This window comes from Oncorhynchus clarkii, chromosome 4, assembly GCF_045791955.1.
Source record: "Oncorhynchus clarkii lewisi isolate Uvic-CL-2024 chromosome 4, UVic_Ocla_1.0, whole genome shotgun sequence".
Classification (NCBI taxonomy): Eukaryota; Metazoa; Chordata; class Actinopteri; order Salmoniformes; family Salmonidae; genus Oncorhynchus; species Oncorhynchus clarkii.
The window spans coordinates 10,459,781-10,476,618 of record NC_092150.1 but is presented as its reverse complement, the minus strand read 5'-3'; the positions used below and the strand labels follow the sequence as shown (position 1 = coordinate 10,476,618).

At 41.7% G+C, this 16,838-nt stretch overlaps 1 pseudogene; it reads right to left on the bottom strand.

Moving 5' to 3' along the window:
- Positions 1 to 1,569: 1,569 nt before the first annotated feature.
- On the bottom strand, positions 1,570 to 15,502 carry LOC139407493 (ethanolamine kinase 1-like; annotated as a pseudogene).
- Positions 15,503 to 16,838: the final 1,336 nt, after the last annotated feature.

Genomic DNA, 16,838 nt, shown 5'->3' with positions numbered 1-16,838 from the left:
GTTGTGTGAGTATGGGGTGACGGGGAGGTTGTGTGAGTATGGGGAGGTGGGGAGGTTGTGTGAGTATGGGGTGACGGGGAGGTTGTGTGAGTATGGGGTGACGGGGAGGTTGTGTGAGTATGGGGAGGTGGGGAGGTTGTGTGAGTATGGGGTGACGGGGAGGTCATGTGAGTATGGGGAGGTGGGGAGGTCATGTGAGTATGGGGAGGTGGGGAGGTTATGTGAGTATGGGGAGGTGGGGAGGTTGTGTGAGTATGGGGTGATGGGGAGGTTGCGTGAGTATGGGGTGACGGGGAGGTTGTGTGAGTATGGGGAGGTGGGGAGGTTATGTGAGTATGGGGTGACGGGGAGGTTGTGTGAGTATGGGGAGGTGGGGAGGTTGTGTGAGTATGGGGAGGTGGGGAGGTCATGTGAGTATGGGGAGGTTGTGTGAGTATGGGGAGGTGGGGAGGTTATGTGAGTATGGGGTGACGGGAAGGTTGTGTGAGTATGGGGTGACGGGGAGGTTGTGTGAGTATGGGGTGACGGGGAGGTTGTGTGAGTATGGGGAGGTGGGGAGGTTATGTGAGTATGGGGTGACGGGAGGTTGTGTGAGAATGGGGAGGTGGGGAGGTTGTGTGAGAATGGGGTGACGGGGAGGTTGTGTGAGTATGGGGAGGTGGGGAGGTTGTGTGAGTATGGGGAGGTGGGGAGGTGGTGTGAGTATGGGGAGGTTGTGTGAGTATGGGGTGACGGGGAGGTTGTGTGAGTATGGGGAGGTGGGGAGGTTGTGTGAGAATGGGGTGACGGGGAGGTTGTGTGAGTATGGGGAGACGGGGAGGTTGTGTGAGTATGGGGAGGTGGGGAGGTTGTGTGAGTATGGGGAGGTGGGGAGGTTGTGTGAGTATGGGGAGGTGGGGAGGTTGTGTGAGAATGGGGAGGTGGGGAGGTTGTGTGAGTATGGGGAGGTGGGGAGGTTATGTGAGTATGGGGTGACGGGGAGGTTGTGTGAGTATGGGGAGGTGGGGAGGTTGTGTGAGAATGGGGTGACGGGGAGGTTGTGTGAGTATGGGGTGACGGGGAGGTTGTGTGAGTATGGGGAGGTGGGGAGGTTGTGTGAGTATGGGGAGGTGGGCAGGTTGTGTGAGTATGGGGAGGTGGGGAGGTGGTGTGAGTATGGGGAGGTTGTGTGAGTATGGGGTGACGGGGAGGTTGTGTGAGTATGGGGAGGTGGGGAGGTTGTGTGAGAATGGGGTGACGGGGAGGTTGTGTGAGTATGGGGTGACGGGGAGGTTGTGTGAGTATGGGGAGGTGGGGAGGTTGTGTGAGTATGGGGAGGTGGGGAGGTTGTGTGAGTATGGGGAGGTGGGGAGGTTGTGTGAGAATGGGGAGGTGGGGAGGTTGTGTGAGTATGGGGAGGTGGGGAGGTTGTGTGAGTACGGAGCAGCAGAGGTCTGAGGTGAGGAAAGGCTATTCATAGTAAAGCTAAGTAAACAATTGTAGGTTTTTACTTTGTATCAGCATTTAGAATTAATACAATTACTGTAAGACCGAAGTCCCACAGTCTAGACTCAAGAGATACCTGGTCACTCACCTTTCAAAGTTGAAGTCAATGGACGAGTATCTGGCCTGCAGGATTGCCCAGAGACCCCAGAAGAAATTGGAGACCTGCGAATAGGTTTGTGAGAAGGAGGAGGGTCATGCCTTGTTCAGGGTTGTTCTCATCTTGACATGTACTTGATGTCCTCTTCTGTATAAATCTAATGCTTAACCCTATCGCTACATTTAAAAAATATTTCTTATTGTTAAATATAATTCAGAATCCTGTCTTTCTTATAGGGATACTTCTGGATTTTGACAATGGAGCCCTTAATCTATTTCCCCAACGCAGATCAACTCGTGGGTGTCTCTGCGTGCAGTTTGAAGGAAGTAGCTAACTAGACATTTACATGTTTCTCATTTAGCAGACACTTATGCAGAGGGACTTATAGGAGCATTTAGGGTTAAGTGCCTTGCTTAAGGGCACATTGACTGATTTTCACTTAGTCAGCTCGGGGATTTGAACCAGCAACCTTTCAGTTACTGGTCCAATGATCTTAAATGCTAGGCTACCTGCCACAACTACGCTAGCGTTAGCGTAATTTCTAACTAGCTTTAGCACAATGACTGGAAGTTTACGGTATCAGCTAGCATGTTAGCAGCGAACTGAAAAGATGAGCGACCCAGGGATGTGTGTGCTTTGGGGACCTTTAACAGAATGTGACTGGCAGAACGGGTGGTTTATGTGGAGAATGAGGGCTGCAGTAAATATCTCAGATGGGGGGAGTGAGGCCTAAGAGGCTTTATAAATAAGAATCAACCAGTGGGTCTTGCGACGGGTATACAGAGATGACCAGTTTACAGAAGAGTAAAGAGTACAGTGATGTGTCCTATAAGGAGAATTGGTGGCAAATCTGATTGCCGAATGGTAAAGAACATCTAGCCACTCGAGAGCACCCTCACCTGCCGATCTATAGATTATGTCTCTGTAATCTAGCATGGGTAGGATGGTCATCTGAATCAGGGTTAGTTTGGCAGCTGGGGTGAAAGAGGAGCGATTACGATAGAGGAAACCAAGTCTAGATTTAACTTTAGCCTGCAGCTTTGATATGTGCTGAGAGAAGGACAGTGTACCATCTAGCCATGCTCCCAAGTACTTGCTCTAGGTAGTAATCACACCTGTGGGGAGAGGGGCATTCTTCTTACCAAACCACATGACCTTTGTTTTAGAACTGTGATATAACTGTGTTAGAGTGGGTTTTCAGTGAATTTATGTAAATCACAAAGCTCATCTGCAGTTCCTGCAGCGCAGGAAAATTCTCAGCAAATGAAAGCATTCTCAAATGAAGATCCTACCTTTCTTATGCAGTATATAAGGACCTTTCTTATGCAGCGTCTCGGGCGACTCATGAAGGCAGGACAAAAACGTATACCATTGTTTTCAATGAGACATCAACGGCAAATGCCACCAAGGCTGACAGAAAATACTGTCCATTGCGGCGCCGGGAAGAATTTGAAGCAAGAGTTGAAATGGAGAATTAACTAAAACAATAACTGTGTAACAAATTAAAAAAATATATTCTCACGATATGTTTAGTAAAATTACCTAGAGTCTTGGTAAGAAAGGGCTATACGTTGTGTACATCTTTAAACTAGAAAATTAACTTACATGTGAGAGTTGTATTGTGTTAGGATGTTATTTATGGCCAATTTTTTATGACAAGATTTTTGGTACCCATAATCCACAAGTACATTTTTTCGATTTCCCTGTGTTTTTCTTCTTAAGAAAAAGAGGAAATGTGTAATGATCATATTGAATTGTTCCCGTACTAATGGAATTGCTCCCTTAGGTCAACGGCACTCCACGCCCCCATACATTTCTGTTGTCATCCACCCTAATAGTAATTATCCACAGTGGGACCACTAATAATTTCCCAACGAGTTCCAGGCGGACCTCTGTGTTGTGGCCGAGTGATATAGTCACATTTTTATTTGATAATCAAATAAAGGGCGGAATGAAATATTGGAGCAGTGTGTGGTTTCTCCTCTCCATTTTTTCCTGGCACATTTTCAACTGTAATGTCTCTCCCCAGTTCTAGATGGAGATTGAGTGCAGTTCTTCTACTATGTTTAATAACTCCCCTCCATTAAGATGCCACTAGCCTAACGCTAAGCAGAGATGGCCAGTGACAGGGTGCCATTCAGAAAAGCCCAAAGAGGAATCATACTACAACAAGATAGGGGGGTGACATCACAGAGTCACAGTCTTTGGCCCCTCAGAGGGGGCCAAGAGGAGGCGTAAAGAGCCCAGTGTGCCTTGGCTTACTCTGTCTCGGCTTAAGATAGGGAGAGGAGCAGTGGAGAAGCTCCCCGCCCCAGAACATTGGCAGAGAGCTTGTTAGTGATGCCACAGCGAAGACGATTTGTCTATCTAAGGACCCTGGGAAATATCACAACACACCCTGCAGTTCAATAGGGCATTGATATCAGTTGGACAAAGTGTGTTTCCTTTCAGTAGACCTAGGTCCTCCCATTAACTGAAATGGTAGTCTAAAGACACTGGCAAACCACAAAGATCCGGTCACATGACTAAAAACCAGAGTATGGGAGGGATATTGAGAAAGTTCTAGTCATATCTCATAATCAGATTTAAATGAAAACCAGCTAAGCCAAACTTTTCTTTCGTGATTGTTTTGATAAACAAGCATATCCACCATCTCTATGCCAGACTTAACTTGGACAGGAAACTTGACTTACCCATTCATTGTCAATGAGGGACTTCTCCCACTTCATCAAGCCAGAGTTCTTGGTTTGTCACAGAAATCTGATTTCAATCAACAATATGTTATCGCTGCTCTTATTCATTTCCAGGCAATTTTTTTTTCTTCCCTTCCACGTTTTGGCTGAAGCAGAGTTATTTTAAAAAGAAAAGGCTTACTCACCATTTCTGGGCTATTTTGAGAGACATCGACACTACCCCCACAAATTACTAAAACAATCCTGCGTATTGTGTCCACTTATGAAAGCACCATTAGTTTAGTCCAGCAGCACTTGAGCCACCAAAGACTGAAAATTGTGGTTGTTAAAAAACACATCTTGGCTGCTGTCTGTCATTTTTCTTGCAGTGGTGGTTTCAAATCAACTCCAATAGAGTATGTCAAAATGCAGCGGTAAGTGGATCATACAGAGTGGATGGGACTTCGGTTTTTGGAAATATGGACCCGTAAAAGGACATTGTTTGATGTGAATTGAAATATTGAATCTTGCCAGTGCTCATTACTATAGTGAAAGGCAGGCACCCCTGCACAAAACTACTTTTGGTCTCTTTATCGACAAACACCCACATTAAAATGGAGATCAGCCAATGAATTTATATCCTGTAAATTTCACACAGAGAAATAAAAGTGAATCAGAAAGTGAATCAGAAAGTATAGTATTAACTTACATACAGTATTTACTTAGACTGTGGTGAAATATCAATGCCGTAGGCCAGGTTAATGGGTGCTGTGGTGAAATATCAATGTCGTAGGCCAGGTTAATGGGTGCTGTGGTGAAATATCAATGCCGTAGGCCAGGTTAATGGGTGCTGTGGTTAAATATCAATGTTGTAGGCCAGGTTAATGGGTGCTGTGGTGAAATATCAATGCCGTAGGCCAGGTTAATGGGTGCTGTGGTTAAATATAAATGTCATAGGCCAGGTTATTGGGTGCTGTGGGGAAATATAAATGTCGTAGGCCAGGTTAATGGGTGCTGTGGTGAAATATCAATGTCGTAGGCCAGGTTAATGGGTGCTGTGGTGAAATATCAATGTCGTAGGCCAGGTTAATGGGTGCTGTGGTGAAATATCAATGCCGTAGGCCAGGTTAATGGGTGCTGTGGTGAAATATCAATGTCGTAGGCCAGGTTAATGGGTGCTGTGGTGAAATATCAATGTCGTAGGCCAGGTTATTGGGTGCTGTGGGGAAATATCAATGTTGTAGGCCAAGTTAATGGGTGCTGTGGTTAAATATCAGTGTCGTAGGCCAGGTTATTGGGTGCTGTGGTGAAATATCAATGTCGTAGGCCAGGTTAATGGGTGCTGTGGTGAAATATCAATGTCGTAGGCCAGGTTAATGGGTGCTGTGTTGAAATATCAATGCTGTAGGCCAGGTTAATGGGTGCTGTGGTGAAATATCAATGTCGTAGGCCAGGTTAATGGGTGCTGTGGTGAAATATCAATGCCGTAGGCCAAGTTAATGGGTGCTGTGGTTAAATATCAATGTCGTAGGCCAGGTTATTGGGTGCTGAGGTGAAATATCAATGCCGTAGGCCAGGTTAATGGGTGCTGTGGTTAAATATCAATGCCGTAGGCCAGGTTAATGGGTGCTGTGCCAGTGTCTCTCACCAGTGAGAACTTGCAGCTCCTGAACCTCTCGTCCTGTAACTGTGGCTCCTAGCCCCACACTGTGCTTGTAGCTCTCCAGGTAAGCAGTCAACCAGTCCCTCTGCAGTTCAGGGCTGGGATATAGGCTGTAGTCAATGCCTTTCACACCTTAGGGACGTATCAAACACACAGACAAATTTAATGAGAACCTGTCAAACCAATCAGGCTGGATGATACAGCAACAACATGGGTTAGAAACCCTTGTACCAGTCTGGAGATCTGTAACGTATCATGAGGTCCCTGGCAATTCCCAGACTTAATGTGTGTGTGTGTTTTAGAGAGAGTATGTGTGTGAGAGAGAGTGTGCATGCATTTGAGATAAAAAGAGAGAGATGGAGAAGGGGAGGGGGGACTAGTGGGCCTAACTGTTTAAAAGATCACACTGAAAATCTTTGCGTAAACTGTGTAAAGGGAAACTTTAAAGGAAAGTTTGTCAGCGTATCTTTTACATTCATTTGGGGTGGAGGCAAATAGCTGGATCTACACGACCAATGTTGTGGGAAATAGTTTCATCTTGACATTAGACAACTTCACATCTGACAAATGTTTATTCGAAGGTGTAATGTCCCTTTAATGTGCTTGCTTAGTTCAACGTTGAAGGCAAAATGAAATACTTGAAATACATTGAAATAAAAAAACATAATCGCTCTGATTCCCCTTTTGTGAGATTCACCTCAGAAATGAACTGTAAACTGAAGGAACGCACCTGCAAACTCATTGAAGTGGTTGCCTATGTCGAAGGCCTGTTAGTTATCATCAGCATACTCATAGTCAATGAATCTCACCATGCCTACAGGAGAAGAGAGCAACGTACGGTTCATACAGCTGATTGCAATGACACGTACACATTAGTAAACTGTTCTGTAGCACCTCAGCAATATAATTATTACTCTATCAGACCTAGGTTGCAATTACTTGACAAATATAGTAAAATACTTGGCCTGTTTGAGCATGCCTGGCTTAATAAACAAATAGAAAAGTCCCAAAACTGCAAACACCACCCACTAGGCAGACAAGCAAAGCCTCAAAGTATTTGAATGATTTTTTCAAATATTTGAAACCCAGTACTGTACCCTATGTAGAGGTAACTGCCAAAATAAAGGAAACACTTGCGTAAACGAGGGATACAAAGTATATTGAAAGCAAGTGCCTGAGTTAATTAAGCAATTAACATCCCATCATGCTTAGGGCCATGTACAAAAATGCCCAGTTGCCCAATATTTTGGCTACCATGGCTAGAAGAAGAGATCTTGAAGCTCCCGAGTGGTGCAGCGGTCTAAGACACTGCGTCTCAGTGCCAGACACCCTGGTTCTGTTCCAGGCTGTATCACAACCGGCCGTGATTGAGAGTCCTGTAGGGCAGCGCACAATTAGTCCAGCGTCGTCCGGATTTGGCCGGTGCAGGCCGTAAATGTGAATTTGTTCTTAACTGATTTGCCTACTTAAATAAAGGTTAAATATAAATAATTATAATAATATCAGTGACTTCGAAAGAGGAGTTTCAAAAGGAGAATTGTGTGTGTGTGAGTGTGTGTGTCACAGGAGTTTGGTGGCACCTTAATTGGGCACATGGTAATGACTGGAGTGGGCTCAACTGCCTATTAAGACACTTTATGTTGGTGTTTCCTTTATTTTGGCAGTTATCTGTATGCCGCTATAATTGATAGTGTGCTCTGAAAGCTTTACTAGTCAACGCTACAATTCCTCAATAGGATACAATAAAAAAACGTTTTTAAATAAAGATACAATGAAACAATTTCCCACTATATTATGTTCTGATATGTATGATTTGTTCAGATATCATTTTATTTTATTTTGTGCTTTACTGTTACAGCAACAAAGTCCCTGAAAAGCTTCAGAGAAACATTAATAATGTATTCATTATAATGGTGTTCCATACGTTAATCATAACAATGACCAAGGCCGTACGTCTGCACATAAGGGCATAATGAAATGACATAATGACATAATGAAATGACAAGAGGATTAAGATAATAGGGTATAGATGTATTATCCATAGCAAAAGAAAGGAAAGATGTGACCGTTTTGTGATCCACATTTTGTCAAAGTGTTAAAATGGAACATGTCTTACAATTGGACCATTTCATTGAAATAAGTTCAATCAAAGGGACATCCAAGTTATTGAGACTAAAACATGGCAATCTTGTATTCTTACTGACACTGATGGTATATTGCATCAGAATGGCAGAACAAACGCTATAACCAATCGGTTCAGCAGTAATGAATCCACTTATTCTTCATACTGCGGCAGCTTTTTTAAATGATCACATGAACTCGCTTGGAACACTTTTTATGTCAGCCTTGCAGCTCAAATTCCAGACACTGAGACCCATCATCCACCCTCTTTGTAGTCATAGATGATGTTTTTAGTCAGGAGGTCATTGTGACAAAGCACGGTCGTCGAGCCGATCAGAGAGAGGTGTCTTTTCAACGTTTCCATTTCATCTGACAGGGTTTTGATTGCTAGGGAACTCTTTCAGCAGCTTGGAACTATGTGGACAAAAAAAATTACAAAATAACTGTTACGTATTGCAGGCACTGAAAGTATCAGTATCACATTCAAATAGTATCAGCACATTCAAATTGATCTCATGCTATAATGCATGCTGTGTTTAATTAGCTGTTTAGTAGGTATTTATCGTCTTTATGGTCTTTTTCATATTTGAATAACTTCCAAATACACTTTCAAAAACAAATAGACTATGTCTCCATTGGAGAAAATGCAGAGAACCCCTAGATGAAGGGAGGTATAATATACTGTATGTTATAGAAGTACTACAGATGGTCTGCAGTAAATATACACGTTTATAAGGAATATAATATTACTCAGGCACCGACGCCTGCCGCATGTGATAGGGGCTACAGTCCATTACGGATTATAATGGAACACCCAGCCGTGATCTGCCCAGCGAAGCCTCTCTACCAGACAAACTCAATGCATTTTATGCACGCTTTGAAAACAACAACATTGAGCAGGGTGTGAGGGCCGTCACCTGCCTAGAGGACTGGTGGATCTCGCTCTCCGAGGCAGATGTGAGAAGGGTCTTTAACTAGGTCAATACCCACAAGGCTGCGGTGTTCTAGGGTGCGTTCTCAGAGCTTGCACAGAACAGCTGGCAGGCATATTAAATAGGTAAATAAGAATTTGTTCTTAACTGACTTGCCTTGTTTAAATAAAGGTCAAATAAAAAAAGATTCACAGTGATTGTCTACCTCTCCTTGTCCCAGTCTGTAATCCCTACATGTTTTAAGATAACCACAATCATTCCTGCTCCTAATAACTCTAAGTCTTCATGCCACAATGACTACCACACCGTAGCACTCACTTCTGTAATCATGAAATGCATTGAGAGCCTGGTTATGGCACACATTAACTCCTCCATCCCAGCCAACCTAGACCCACTCCAGTTTGCATACTGCCCCAATAGATCCATAGACAACGCAATCTCAATTACTCTCTACACTGCCCTCACCCACCTAGATAAGAGATATACCTATGTGAGAATGCTGTTCATTGACAACAGCTCAGCGCTCAACACCGTTGTCCTCTCCAAGCTCGTCTCCAAACTTAGGACTATGGGTCTGAACACCACCTCCCAATGCAACTGGATCCTACAGAGGGCTGTGCGGACAGCCCAGTACATCACTGGGGCTGAGCTCCCTATTCAGGACCTCTATATCAGGTGATGTGAAAAGAAGGCCTCGAAAATCTTCAAAGACTCCAACCACCCAAGCCATTGATTATTTTCTCTGCTGCCACATGGCAAGACATACCGGTGCATCAAGTCTTATACCAACAGGCTCTTGAACAGCTTCTATCCCAAAGCAATACGACTGATAGATAGTCCGTGTAGCTATTTTGTTAGCTATCTGAATTCATCTTGTTACTTTATTGGCCTTTTATTTCAATCTTTGCACTTTCCCTATGCACACACACACACTAGTCACCTTACCCCTTATACATATACCCCTATACTACCTCCATCACTCCAGAATCCTTGTCACCTTGCCCCTATACATATACCCCTATACTACCTCCATTACTCCAGTATTCCTGCACATGTAACTATGGTATTGGAACATTTTTTTATAATATTTCCTGTATGTAGTATGCTTACTTACTTACTTACTTTATTGTGCCTTCAAGAATTGCCACCTCTGACTGGATACTGACATTTTCAAAAAACAAATTATACAGGTATATTGGAAATATTTCCATGTTTCAAGTTACTTGTATAACACCCAGGCCATGTGGGCCATTAATCAACCAGTAATCTCACAGTGGAAATGACTTAAATAAAGTCCATGATTTCCTGTGCCTACAAAGACTAGAAGAGGAAAACGTTTGGCCCGGTGTTTTATTCTATCAGGGGGAGAACTACTTCTTAATGCAGGATTTCACCAACCTGTAGATCTCCAGGCCTGCATGTGTTTACTGCAACACCAGTTGTTTATGACACCAGACAGCACACCATATCATCTGGAGAGGTTACATGCTATTTACAATCTCTTGTTTTTCCTTCTTGGGACAGCTCTACCAATCAACAAAGGTCTTATTTTCACGGACGGTACTTGAAAAAAAAAATGCACCTGCGAAATGCTGTGTAAGCATTGTACCGTTCTGATGAAGTTTTATGTCTCCTTTCAATTGGCCCCCCCAAAAAACATTTAATTTAAACACTGTTATACCTATTTATGCAAGGAGACATACAGTTGTGGTGTTATTATACACAGTTGTCGACATAATTTAGTGAGGTCTGTTAGGAACGTACAATAAATGCAGTGACCTAGGCCGTTGTTTACAGTCAAGATAGAGGTCTCTTCTCCCCTCCTACAGCCTCCTTCACTACTTCCTCAGCCACACACACTTATTTGGATGGAAGAGTATCTCATTCTGCTCTGTTCCATCGTTTTTTTAGTTGTGGTTGCAAAATGGACACTTTGCTCATCACTCATAAAGGCTTTTGGCCCTATTCACTGAAAACTGGTATCTGGATTTCTGGGATATATTGTGACATAGTTTTGTTGTAGCATGCATTCTTGCCTTTTCAGAATATCCTTGTTTTTTGTTTTGTTTTTTACTTTCCCCAGAAACTCAAGTTTTGCTTAGAAAAATGGCATAGTACAGAATAAATAGTTGTATTATATTAGTATTTCTTTCATATATTAGCTCTTGATAGGATATTTATTTATATCATCAATATTCATGAAAATATGTAATATTAAATGTGGTTTACAAATTCCAAATCTCTTTAAAATGCATACTCATTTTTAATTCTGTTTGCAGAATAACTGTTCATATGAAAACGAATGTTTGTTCAAAGGCTCAATCCTCGGTGAAACTTACATGATTCATTCCTATCAACTATTCTATATATGTATAAACAAGCTCCCAAGCATTTCACATCGTAACACCACTCTACTATCTGGACTCTCTCCCCCTTCTCTTGCCCAATGCCTTTCAGATGCAGGCGGTCGTGGAGGACGATGCTCGCCTCCCGGCTCCCACTCCTCTCATGTCTCTCAGTGAAGTCTGTTTCTAGAGAGCTAGCTACTACAGCAATTAGAGGAATTTCCTCCTCTGGCGGCTCATTATCAATGTGCCTTATTTACATCTGATTACTAGCTCCAGTGGAGCAGCAGTGATTATGGCAGTATTGTGTGGTTTGTGTTGAGTGTTAAATGGGAGAATTAGCGGGAGGGCTTTGAGCAGAGCAAGAGACTGCTCTCCCGGTTTCTACGCTTTCCTCGGAAAGTGCAGCTGTACTGTGTCTCTCTTTTCCTGCGTTCCTCCCCTCTCATGTTCTCTCCTGTCCGGCTCTGTCCTGTTAGGTCTTCTCCCCTCCTCTCCTGTTCGGTACTCTTCCCCCCCTCTCCTCAACACCACAGATGTATCTCCTCTCCTTTCTCTTCTCTGCCTCCCACCCCAGTGGGTGACTATCTGATTCAGACAGAGGAGCTCTTCAGCAGGTGCACCCACTCTCCTGCTCCCCCTCTCCCCACGTTTCCTCGGAAGACACTCTCTCACAAGCACTCATACATTGCCCAAGTATAAAAGTCTCTCTGATGCTTTTGTGTGTTGACTGGTTCTCACCCTGTCCTTCTCTTGCTCTTTTTAGAAACACAGCAAATTGGACAGTGTTGATTTTTCAATGTAACATTTCTTAGGTTGATTCAGGTGTTAAATGAACTCTGTAAGTGAAAATTAATTAATATTTAATATATATTTAATATTAATATTAAATTAACACAGTGGTGTAAAATAACCCCAGTCTTGGTGCTACTAACCAGTGGTACTAACCAGTGTTTCCCAGCATGCTCTATTGCTTGTTGATTTTTAGAATTGTTTGTTTCAATATCTCTGTTTTTGCATGATTGATTAATTAATCGTATGCTACTCAACTATAAATAACACAAATGTGTCTAAACTAATCAAATCTGTTAATTGGACTTATTGCACCCGGGTACTGAAATGGTTGTTCCAGTTTAAATGGTTTAGGTATTCTCCTGTCTTACTCTTCAAAACCTAGCATTCATTCTGAATGCAGGTTGTGGGTGAATAAAAATTCAAAATGTTGGATATCCTCACTCTGGCTGGATTCCAATAAGAATCACACATCACTTTTCAAGCCAGCATAATGTGACTTGCAGGCCTGATGTGGCCTGTAAACCATGAGTTTCATGCCACTATATTAGGGTAAAACTAGGGCCTTAAAATAAGGGCTTATGGAATACTGGTAGTATTGTGTGGAATAATTACATTTTTATGATAACATATTTGCTTAGGATCTCACTTGGTGATGGCCAGAGGCTTGAAAACGGATGAATGCAACAACCATGTCTCTGTCACTAACTCCCCTTTCAGACATATGGAATGTGGCGCCTTGAAGCACCTCGGCTACAGCATTTTTGTTTGTCTGAAAGAGTACAGCTTTTAAAAAGCCGCCATGAAACCTTCTCTGGATATAGTTTTGGAGCACCACTGAACAAGCATTTAACTTGTCTGTAGTGGCGGCAACTTCTGGTTGAACTGTCAATGAAATTATCTCAAGATACCTGTGTGCAGCCTGCCTGCATGCAGACCACTCGCCTCGAAGAAAAGTAATTTGAAGTCTGTTAAATACAATGACTTACCAATACATTTAGTAGAGAGAAAACATCTACCCTACCATTAAAAAACAACACAGGGAAACAATACCTAATATTCTATACAGAATTCTTCTGTCTCTAAAGGGACAGAAGCCACACTTAAATGTTAAACAAATTGTCTGAAAGGTTATCAATTATTGCTTTTGAAAGGGTATAACAAATACAATCATGGGTGGTAACGCTACAATTCACTCGAAAAGCAAGACATTCTGGGAAATACACAAATAACACTTTACACTAAGCATTGTGTAATTGTAACACTAAAAAATGTGGACCTGTATAGACACTGGAACAGTGTTACATTTAACATGGTCATTGTTGAGTTAACACTGTAGAATTAGCTGTGTACGAAACAACATGCATACACACATTCAAAGCAATCAAATGTATGTTTTATGGATTATTAACCTGTAAAAGCCAATACATTTCAATAATTTATTGTATAAGTGGAACACCTTACAATGAGAGATGTAAAAATATACATATTATTTTTTTTTACAGAAATGACCTTATATTGAGTATGAAATATATTATTTGTTCTCTATTTGATGCTTTCTTGTCATATGAATTTCATTTTGAGACTTTTAAATGTGGATCGAGTGATCCAGCTTAAAAAATATATCACAATATAGCTCCATCTATTGGACTTCTGAATGTGGTGCAACTGAGATAAAGGCTGGTGTGCACTGTAAAATGAAATGTCCTTTACATAATGAAATTGCCTACAAGTTATCAATTAAGTATACATACTTGGCTGTTAACATAATCTTAGGGCTCTATGCAATCAGTGTCACGGAAGTTCAGTACTGCATTGTGATTGAAATATAAAGGTAACATTTCCACGTAAGCGGAGACTGCATTCACTGTAAACACAGCCTATGTCAGTTCAATCGGATATTTTCTTTAAATGTCTATCGCGCAATCTGTAACGGTTCAGCGATACCGATTGAATGGAGCCCTTAGTTACTTCAAAGATTCAAGAAAATTGTTTGCTTATACTCCCATTATCATATAATAATAATAGTCTCCCCCTGTGTAATGTCACATCATGACAACACTTCAGAATAGAGCTATATGGGCTGTTGCTCACAGAAAGTTAGTTGCCTGTGTCCTGTCATAGCAATGTTTAAAAAAAAGACTACTAGAGACATGCTGGCTCCATCTCAGATGTATGCAGGAAGCTGCTTCTCTCTTATCATAAAGGTCCCAATCTCCCCATAGCAGTTGTCTATTAAATGGATGACCCAATCCATAGCTAATTGCCTTGACCTCTTGACCTCTCTCCACAAAACACAAAGAACATACTGGAACAGTCTGGTGATATTATTTCAATCTAAAGAGCTAAAGCAGACACAGTACTTTAGGACTCTAGCTTGACTCTAGTTTGCATGGACTTCCGACCCCTCAACCCTCACAGCAATCGTAAACACCACAGAACATTTGATTGATAATGGAGAGAGACAGTCCAAGGAAGCCGAGCTAATGTCTTATTTTCTTTGTTCCCCCACCTCCTCAATGGGCCAACCACTGCTTGGTGCCACATGGCAAGAAAGTGGACTGAAAAGACTGGCTAAACTAATCAGACTTCACCGTCAACACATCTCATAGAAGAAGAGGAAAGTGCAAATCTTTGCTTTACAAAAAAATATTTAGCAAAATAGAAAATGTCTAAGTAGTGTTAACTCACCTCTGTGATGCTGGTGTTCTGCTCTGAGCGTGCTGGACAAGTTAGAGAAATTGTGTCATCTTCTTCCACAGAATATTCTCTGCGTGGTTGTCAGATTCGAACTCGATCGAGAGGATTTTTCCAATTTCTGTCGCAATCAATCTGCAGGGGAAAATAACTAGGATAATTTATACCATAAACTACAGATGAGACTGAGCCAAGATATTGCACACAAAAAAACTCTGGACCAGAAATAGATAGCTGCTATTTTTCCATTAAGCAATCCATTCAAACCAGATGTTGTTTCATTTAGGACCTTATTGATTGCTAGAGTGCATGGTTTGCAGAGTGTTTGTGGTGTCATGGAGCCGGTGTGCTTTTGCTACAGGCTATCAAACTGAGCAGGCTGATAGATGGAGACTGGCCCTGAGGTTTGCCCCCTGTTGTCTGGATACTATCCACTAGCATAGCTGGAGGAGTCAAACCTGCTGTCTGTACTGTAAAACATTTCCTGTATAAACTACATGTATAAACTACACTACACTGGCAGAAATTGGCGAGTAAATTAAGGTAATTTATTTTACAGTGCAACTACTGTAAACAATTTAACGGGGAACATTTTACTGTAATCTAATTTACAGTATATTACTGGAATTACTCATGCAGCGACATTTTACCCAGTGTTCTTTGCAAGTTTAAAAGTTTTACATTTACCTTTTGGCCATTCAGTTCTTCTCCTTAAAAAGAAGAGCTCCTTAAAAAAATGAATTAAATGTAACTAGGTAAGTCAGTCTTATTTACAACGACAGCCTATCCTGACCAAACCTTAACGACCCTGGGCCAATTGTGCGAGATGCAGTGAGATGCAGTGCCTTAGACTACTGCGCCACTCAGGAGCCCTTAGCATCTTCACATCTTGCAGGGCATTCAAACAAGATTGAATTTTAAAAAACACATCACAGTCATGGCAAGTAAATCATTTCTGTAACCATTACTGAAAATATTGATGCAGTTAAGGTATTCAAAATTATTGTAATTAAAACAAGATATCTTATGATATATCTCTGGATAGTGCCAATACAATACTGAGAAATTCATGGTAACATGATGCCAGAGCAATGAAGCTCAGTACAATACAGTAAAAGTGACTATTAAACTGTAAGACAATTATTTCTTGAGTATTCTACAGCAGGTTAGCTGCATACATTTGCATAGTACAGCACATTAATGAATGCTAGGTGTTTTATATCACTTGCACTTCTAGAGGCCTAAACAAACGCTCCCAAACTGGCTGTGATTACACGGAAAAACATATAAATTAAACATGGGCAAATATTCAACCATTAAAAGTTTAAGACCCGTAACTGTTAGGAAGCCACTACCACATATTAGTTAAATTGGTTCAGGAATCTCACTAACGGGTGCAACAAATATAGACCCTTACAAAGCACAGCTTAAAATATGTTAATTGAACCTTTTATTTAACTAGGCAAGTCAGTTAAGAACAAATTATTATTTACAATGACAGCCTACTGGGGAACAGTGGGTTAACTGCCTTGTTCAGGAGTAGAACAACAGATTTCACCTTGGGGATTCAATCCAGCAACCTTTTGGTTACTGGCCCAACTGGCCCAATGCTCTAACCACTAGGTTACCTGCCTCCCCAATGAACCAGCAATTCTTCCTCCTCACAAGATATTTCCCTGCAATTTAACGTAATTTACAATATGCTGCAGTACAAATATACCAAAATAGTAATACAGTACTTTATTGTTGAATTGTATTGAAAATAATATGTGAATATGTGAATATTTAAATGTATCTTACAGCATACCAACTGATATTTGGCACTTTATATCTAAACTGACAGTGACTACAGGACATGGCCACTCAACCATCAAAGGTTGGCAACATGCTGCCGTTCTGATCCGTCAAGTTTATAAATTAAATTATCATGGGACCACTACCACATATTACTTCAATTGTTTCAGGAATCTCACTCACGGCTGCAACAAATATAGCCCTTACAAGACGCACCTCAAAATATGTAATTGAGTGAAA